The sequence below is a fragment of the Galeopterus variegatus genome, unplaced genomic scaffold (genome assembly GCF_000696425.1).
Source record: "Galeopterus variegatus unplaced genomic scaffold, G_variegatus-3.0.2 Scaffold576, whole genome shotgun sequence".
NCBI lineage: Eukaryota > Metazoa > Chordata > Mammalia > Dermoptera > Cynocephalidae > Galeopterus > Galeopterus variegatus.
This window is the reverse complement of record NW_007726687.1, coordinates 538,383-546,772: the sequence shown is the minus strand read 5'-3', so window position 1 is coordinate 546,772 and position 8,390 is coordinate 538,383. Positions and strand designations below refer to the sequence as shown.

At 37.8% G+C, this 8,390-nt stretch overlaps 1 pseudogene; it reads left to right on the top strand.

The window, feature by feature from the left end:
- Positions 1-4,131: 4,131 nt before the first annotated feature.
- LOC103588488 lies at positions 4,132-4,946 on the top strand (annotated as a pseudogene).
- Positions 4,947-8,390: the final 3,444 nt, after the last annotated feature.

Below are 8,390 nucleotides of genomic sequence, written 5' to 3'. Positions count from 1 at the left end.
AAACTAAAAACTAAGGTGATTAAATGGAGAAGGGAAAGTGTTTAGGTCTCACAGAGGCTGATGAGTTACGAAAACAGATACTTGGAAACTGACCTACCTTGGTTAGCATGTGTGGCGCACTCCCTAGTTTCTGCTCTCAGCATCCATCCAACCTCCCTCTGGAAATTGTGCCTCTATTTCCTTCTTAAGAATCACTCTTTTCCTTCATTCTCAGTCCATGTGGTTTTTGCAGGAGTGGGACCTATTACCCAGGCCTATGCCAATCAGCACATTTTACCCAATCAAATACAAACAGGATTTTTTTCCTGGGACTTCTAGGAATGGGACTTTCATTCTTTCCCTCCAGGCCTGATCCTGAAGGGATGTTAGGTTTGGATTCATTGCACACAGTTGCAGCTCTGTGAAGCTAGCACAACAAAAGCCAGAGCCAAGACAGGAAAAGAAATCATCCTTTGATCCCTGAATCTAGACATGTTTGGAGTCAGCCCTGTCTCTGGACCTTCTCTCATGTTAGTGATAAATTATCTTTTTGCTGAAGCCAGAATGTATTGGCTTTCTGTCACATAGAACTAATTGAATCCCAACTAACACAGTATGACATCTGTTAATAGGAATAAAAATGTGGTTAGGATTGCTAATAATTCTTAAGAATATGTTTTTAAATCTAATGACTGGCATTATAGTTAGTTGTTTTCACGGTCAACTCTTTCATTAGATTACAGACCCCTTGGGGGCAGGGGCTATAGCTCATTCATCTTTTCACCCATCTTACCACCCAAAACAGTTTATGAAAATGGTGGGTGTACAATAAACATTTATTTAATTACAGTAAAAGAAGATTATAAAACGTATTCAAATCAGAACCGCAATAGTAAAAAAAATCAAACTCTGGTCACCTAACCAAGATATCTTCTGATTTTACTGATAAAAATCGAAAAAGGTATAGCCAAAAACACACAAACATAGGTCAGATTCCTAGAAAATTCATCTGCATGGAAGATTTCTTTCCTTGACATTGCTGAATAAATAGTTTTCCTCTATTTTAGAAAACTGAAATTTGGCATACTCCTTTTTTTAATTTATACACGGTTTTAGGAAAAATAGTAAATCCAGCAATTGTGTGGAGAACAGTACACTCGATAGTTGCTACTATCAAAACAGTGAGTGGCTAATAATAGAGCATTTGGCCTATATCTTCTTTGAACTGTATCTTATGGGCTAAGCTTAGGTAAGTAAATTGTTTACAGACAATAGGATGGCCAAATCCATTATCTAGGAGAAAGACCCTGACTCTTAATTTCAACTGTTACCAATATGCCTTATAAGGAGAAATTATTTATTGCAGAATAGGGTTCTTACTTGCTTTGGTGAACTTAACACCATGAAATTTTAGTGAAAAGTATCTGGGTAAAGGTTATAAGAAGGAGACTATAAAGGTTTTAAAATATACCAGTAAGTAATGGTAACATGAAAATACTGAGCTATCCGTGACAAAGTTAAAAGTTGTGTGTCAGTAATTCTGAAGGAAAAACTAAAACCCAAAGGAGGAAGAAGGCTTCTATTTAGTTTTTGCTTTGTTTTGTCTTGTTTTGTTTTGTTTTGTTGTTTTAATATCTTTTACACTAGTTCTCAAACTTTATCCAGCATCAAAATCACCAGAAGGGGTTGTTAAAGCACACATTGCTGGACCTTGCCCCCAGTGTCTGACACAGTAGATCTGGGGTGGGACCCTAGATCTGCATTTCCAGCGAGTTCCCAGGTGGTGCCTATGCTGCTAGTGAGAGACCACACTTTGTGAATCACTGTTCTGTACAGTTGCTAACAATTTATTATAAGATGGTAATTTCCCAAAATATTTTCCAAACTGGGGACACTGAGAAAAGAATCCACATTTACTTTACACAATACATTTTTTAAACTGGAGTACAAAACCTATTTGTATATGTCAAATTCCATCATAATATGCCCATATAAGAAGGTGTTTATTGTTTCATAAAATATGTGATGGATTCTTGTGTAAAGTAAAAAATCCTTTGGTGAATCAAAAAATCATCTAGTAGAGGCTTTAGCGGAAGAAAGTAAACTATAATTGATTTTATCACCCATGGAGCCTCACATATCTGTGGACATTCAGTAAGCACTCAACAAATACATGTTCATTGACTAACCAATAATTTCATTTTGTGTGGAATCTGCAAATCTTGTTTTTTATAAAGCCACTTTAGTTTAAATACATTTTGTAAACATCTCCTTGTATCCACATATGAGATATCTTTATCTCCAAAGTCACTTCTAACTACATCCTCCTGCATCCCAACTCTCTCTCTCCCTCTCTAATTTCACCTACACTTCCACCATATCAGAACCTTAAGTTTTCCTCACCTCTCCATCTTCGGACCATCTTTCAGCATCCTTTGGTTTCAAGTCCTTCCAGCTCCATGATGAATTATTTCAATCATTTTTCCCAACTGTCCTGTCTCCTTTTGCCTGGGTCACATTCTTAACAAAAGCCCCATCCTGGATCACACCAATCAGCCAATGTTTCAAGGAGAAAAATCACATAACCAAGCAGGCTGGTGCTTCCATGCATTTTTGGTTTCTCATCTCAGCTGAGCTCCCAATTCCACCTGAACACTCTGCACACAGAAAGGTCTGAATGATGATGTACTTTCCACAGTTCAGCAGTTCTCGAAATCTTCATTTACACAGTATGGTTTACATTTCTTGAAATTAAGGCTAAACTACAGTTTAATATTACATGAGCAATCAGGTAGTGACAGAGTTCAAAACTGGTGGCTTGCAGAAACAAAGTCTGCAGGGATTTTAGGTTTCTGATTAAAATATGTAGACAGCACCTAATTTAGGGTTAAGTTTATCTCATGTTCTGGTCTCATAACTTTATCCCCTGAGGAGAAACAAGATCCAGCATATTAAGCACCCATCAGGGAGTCTGTATACCAAGATCCAATTAGAGGAGGTCTCAGTACTGGATCATCCTGTCCTAACACTCAAGCAAACAATTTAAACTCTCCCTTGCAGTATTAGAAAAGCAGTCACAGTAAAAATAGAAGAAATAAAATCAGTTACTTGAATTCAAATAACTGGAATATTTGGTTTCCTAGACCACAGAAGATTAGAAATAGCAAATTAGCAGGGGAGTGAGGAATATTGTTTTAAATGCAAAGGTATAACAGGTAATAGCCTAACAACAAGAGAGAACAGAGAAATAACTAAGCAAATAAAAGCACAGTAGCTTGGAGTCATTCAGGAAGGAGGCAGAGAGGCTCACAAGCTTGAGCAGGGAGGCCTCCGTGTACACACGCAATTGTTTATGATGATAATTCCACAATGCATACTGAGTACCTTCTATACACCAAGCATTTTGTTCCCACAGATGAAAGAATAAATTAACCAGAAAATGATAAAATGTATGTTTGGAAAATTTTTATTAAAGATGATTTTTTAATGCCCTTATTTGGATGATTAGCTTAGGCAGAATGCCTCGTTCCCCTAAACTGAAGCTTTATAAAGTGATTTTCTTTCAAGATCATTTCATAAACTGTGGTTGTTTTGAATAGAGAGTACTAGTACTGATAAAAAAGATGGAGATAAACTCCTTCAAAAAAAAAAAAGAAAATAGTAAGATGTGAGTTAAGCCACCATCATCACCATGCACAACTATGTGGTCGGGGAGGTTGCTTACATAATGGGCATCTCATTTTTCTTGTCAGTGAAATGGGAAGAATGCTATTCATCAGAGTGTTACTGTGAAATTCAAATGAATAGTGAATAAAAAAGGAGTTTCAAATCATAAGCACTACATAACTACAAAGTAGTAACAGAATATTTATTCCCACTTCAGCTCATTGAGAACACCGCCCCAGACCCATCACCCTTTGGGAATTTTCTACTGTGTTGTTGTGACTGTCATCATCACCACCCCTCACTACTGTGACCAGATCCCTCACTGTGGGTGGTGCATACGGCCCCTCCTCCCCTCCACAGATATCTCTATGTGCCATGATCCAAATACAGCCAGGATGGCTCAGAGACAGAGATGAGGATTGCAAGGTGCAGATGGGCAGTAGAAAGCTCCTAGTCATAGGCGACTTGCCTTCATACTTCAATTAGTTGATAGAGAAAGACTTGATGGTTTGGTAGAAACACCAACAGGACACATTGAAAGCTTGCCTAAGGCAGTTCAAAGATGAGCGAATGCTCTCAAAAACCTTCAAGGTAAATGTACACAGATAGGAGCCAAATTCTATGAGGAAGTTCATGGTCTTGAAAGGAAATGTGCTGTTCTCTATGAGCCTCTATTTGATGAGCAAGTTGAGATCATTAATGCAATTTATGAACCTAGAGAAGAAGAATGTGAATGGAAACCAGATGAGGAAGATGAAATTTCGGAGAAGCTGAAAGAAAAGGCCAAGATTGAAGATGAGAAAAAGGATGAAGGAAAAGAAGACCTCAAAAGAATTCCTGAATTTTGGTTAACTGCTTTAAAGAAAGTTGACTTGCTCAGTGATATGGTTCGGGAACATGATGAACCTATTCTGAAGCATTTGAAAGATATTACGGTGACATTCTCAGATGCTGGCCAGCCTAAGAGTTTTGTCTTAGAATTTCACTTTGAACCCAGTGAATATTTCACAAATAAAGTATTGACAAAGACATATGGGATGAGGTCAGAGCCAGATGATTCTGATCCCTTTTCTTTTGATGGACCAGAAATTATGGGTTGCACAGGATGCCAGATAGATGGGAAAAAAGAAAAGAATGTCAGTTTGAAAACCATTAAGGAGAAGCAGAAACACAAGTGACGTGGCACAGTTCATACTGTGACTAAAATAGTTTCCAGTAACTCTTTCTTTAATTTTTTTGCCCCTCCTGAAGTTCCTGACAGTGGAGATTTGGATGATGATGCTAAGATTAATTTCTATTAATGCAATTCAATGTTAGTTTCAAGCTATAAAGACATTGTGCTAAATTGATGACATTTAAACTGAGATCTGAAATCTGAGAAGTCACTAGCCATGAGCCAGAATTCATATTTTGATAAATTATAAACATCTGTCTTTGCCTCTCTATTATAGTTCTTCCCCCTTCCTCCATTCTTATTCTCAGTGAAAGAGTACATGATTGGATTTATTTTAGTGAATCTATTACTTGTACACAACACCAGTAAATAACTACATTATGAAATAAGCACTTTTTAAAATCCTCTTATTCCTCTGGAGATGTCTACCCAATTGTTCATCCCAGGATATCTTACCCATTGCTCAGCAGAAAACTCATCTATCTCTCCCCAACCAGCTTATCCTCAGAGACTTTTAATACAAATATAATCATACCTATCACCTCCTGAAAACCCCTTCAATGCTCCTCATTGTTTTTTGAAAAAGCTCAGATTTCCTAACATGGTTTCAAGGTACTACATGACTTGTACCTCTCCACATTTACCTCTCAGCACTCTTCACTTTATACTTTGTGCTCTGACCAGACTAAACTTCAAGCTCCTTGACTGCACCATGCTTTCCTTCACCTCCAAATGTTTGTGTATACTTACATGCTCCCATAGCAGCCTGTGCTTCCTCAGTCAAAGCATTTAACACTACTGTGCAATTGCTTTTATTCTCACAAGACTACAAACTGCAAGGGCAGAAACCATGTCTGTCTTGGCCCACAGTTATATTAATACTTACATGCTCCCATAGCAGCCTGTGCTTCCTCAGTCAAAGCATTTAACACTACTGTGCTTTTATTCTCACAAGACTACAAACTGCAAGGGCAGAAACCATGTCTGTCTTGGCCCACAGTTATATTTCCAAAATCAAGCAGAGTCTGGCTATAGGCACTAAATGAATATTTGTTTTATGAATGAAAGAAAAATGAAGAGATCTCAAACTACTAGACACAATGCTAGACACAGGATGTGTGTTGGTGAGAAAAACTACATAATGGCTTTGCCCTTGTAGAATTTGAAGTCAATGGCAAAAGACACTAACAAAATAACGAGTAATTACAATATGTGAAGTTCTATGAAAAAGACAAATAGTCTGCCTAGATCGAAAAAAAATGTAGGTAAGGTCTAGGGGAGGACCTATGAGTCAGTGGTTGAGGAAGACAACACTGTGGGGTGGCATTTAACATGAGATATAAAAGCTGAGAAGAAGCCACTATGTAAAGATCCAGAAGAAGTGTTCCAGTGAAGGAAGGCAGCAAGTGAAAACCCTAACGAGGTAGAAGTGTGGCAAAATAGCAAAAAATAGTCAGGAACATATAACCAAGGAGGAGAGAAAGGTAATAAAAGAAGTGGGCAAGGGCCAGACCAACAGGACCCTGAAGACCAAAGAATTCTGCAAGAGTCAGAATTTTATGCCAAGTGCAGTTCAAGTGCAAGCTACTGAAGACTTTAATCAAGTTAGTGGTATGATTATATTTATGTTTTTGGAAGGTTGTTCTGTTGTTTGAGCTGAGAGTGAATTGTAAGGGGCAAGAATGGACATAGGGAGACCAGTTAGGAGCCAATTGAAGTCTTCTGTGTAAAAGATGAAGGTGGCTTGGTGGATGCAGAGAGAGAGAGTAGAAGCTAAAAGAGTAAAGCTTTATAGTCTTAGTTGTGCACAGAAAGGGAGGCAAAGGAAGCCAGAATAAGGCCCCAGACTCTGGCTTGATCTACAGGAGGAATAGTAGCATCACTTACTGAGATGAGGAAGACTGGGGAGGAAGAGTCTTCCAAGAGAAGTGAAGAGTTTCATTTTGGATATTTTAAGTTTGAGATGTCTGTTAGACATACAAGTCACATAAGCAGTTGGGTGTGTGACTCAGGAGCTTAGGAGAAAGGTCTGGGTCAAAGATATAAAATTAAGAGTTATTGACATTTAGAAATGAATGAAATCACCTAGAGAGAGTGTATAGACAAAGAAGACAACAGCATTCAGGACATAAGCATGTGGCACTGCCATTTCAGAGCTGAAAAAGACAGCCATTAAATTAAGACCTCAGTGGATGGGCTGAGCTAAATGGATTGGCATAAACTAAGGAGAGAATTAATGGATTGAAAGAAATCTGAGAAAATAACTCAGATTGAAGCAAAAAGAGAAGGAAACATGACAGAAACGTTGAGAGATAAGAGATAGCATACGTAGGTCAAACACATCTAATAGGAATTTCAAAAAGGTAATCGAGTATATGGGGTCAAGACAACATTCATATGGATTTTCGGTAGTAATGCTTGGCTGTATGAACATACACGTGGAGAAGGTGAAAGGCCAGATCTTGCAGGGTTGTGGATTTGCCAGAGTATAATTATAATGATTCATTTATATATAAAAATTATGGGTGTTATTACAATGAATTCAAAGTGTGAAGAGGGAAAATGAAGACAAGAAAGGGCTGATTGATAGGGAGAAAATGGATGAAAGCAGTCAGCATCTTCGAAGAGTTATTTTCATAGGTGATTGCAGAGGTGAACTGGAAAGATAAGACATATTCAGAGAATGGGACGTATGAGTTTATGATCTGAAGTTGGAGCAGGAGAGAGGTTGCTGGCTGAGTTGGAGTGGATGATATATTCATATGAGATGAGATGGTGAAGGCACTGAGAGGCCACAATATCAGTTGAGTCATCTACAGGATGTTGAAGATACTCAAAATTGAAAAGGAGTAGATAGAACACTATGATCGGTTTGTATCTTAGAAAGATTCCTCCAGCTACAATGACAAGAACAGACTGGAAGATGTCAACACCAATGAAAAGTAGACCATTGACAAATTCCTGTGAGATTATTGTGGTTTAGACTAAGGTAGTGGTAGGGAAGATGGAACAAAGGGATGTTTTCAAAAGAAACTGAGGCAGTAGAAAGACTTTATGTTTTGTGGGAGGGAGTGAGAGTGAGAATGGAGTCAAGGCATTTAGATCAGGTGACTGAGGCAGAGACTAGTGCATTCTCTGAAATAAGGAAAAAGAGAAGAAAGAGATGACCTGGGACCACCTAAGCCACTGGTGAGACATCACCTAATCAATATGGGTATAAATATTATCACAGAAAGGACAAAAGTTAATATGTACATATTAAAAATCCACTCACATTTACAGTTGGAATGTTGATAATACATTTCTGTGGGAGTCCAGTGGTTTGATGCAGTTTCTGTAACAACAGCATACAGTGAAGGCTTTCAAGTCTAGAAGAAAAGTTAAGTTGTTAATAAATTTGGTCTCAACAAAACTGCTCTGCCTGAAGATTAAAGGAGTCCCAAACATCATACGGATTAAATATTAAAAATAAGTTGTTTCAATTTCTTAATAGATGAGGCAATATCTGGTTTTTAAATTTACATTTTAAAAATCAATTAAAAAGCATAACATCAGTGAAACTTGCTTAGAC